Raw genomic sequence first — 378 nt, forward strand, 5'->3', positions numbered from 1 at the left:
AAAAAAACCAAAAAAACAAAAAAATCATTGCATGTGGCTGAGCCCACGGAGATACCAATGGGATTTCAGGGCACAAATCTGTACTGGGAGGGGAAGCTGAGGCTGAGCCTCCGGTCCCAGCAAAGCCCCAAATCCCTCTGGCTCTGAATCCCAGACCTGTTTAGCTCCCATTTCCCATAAAGTGATTACTGAAGGATGGACGTTCATTCATGCTTCCTACCAAGCGGGCTGTGCTTTGTTCCTATGCTTTATTGCTGTTGCTCAGAGGGAGGAAAGTAAAAAAGCAAAGCACTTCCCTTGCCCCTTCCCTTCCCAGGTCGGCATTTCTGCAGTTAAAGCTCTGCATCCCATTCTGCCATTAGTTCATAGGCCAGGAAA

Source organism: Meleagris gallopavo, chromosome 29 (genome assembly GCF_000146605.3).
Source record: "Meleagris gallopavo isolate NT-WF06-2002-E0010 breed Aviagen turkey brand Nicholas breeding stock chromosome 29, Turkey_5.1, whole genome shotgun sequence".
Lineage (NCBI taxonomy): Eukaryota > Metazoa > Chordata > Aves > Galliformes > Phasianidae > Meleagris > Meleagris gallopavo.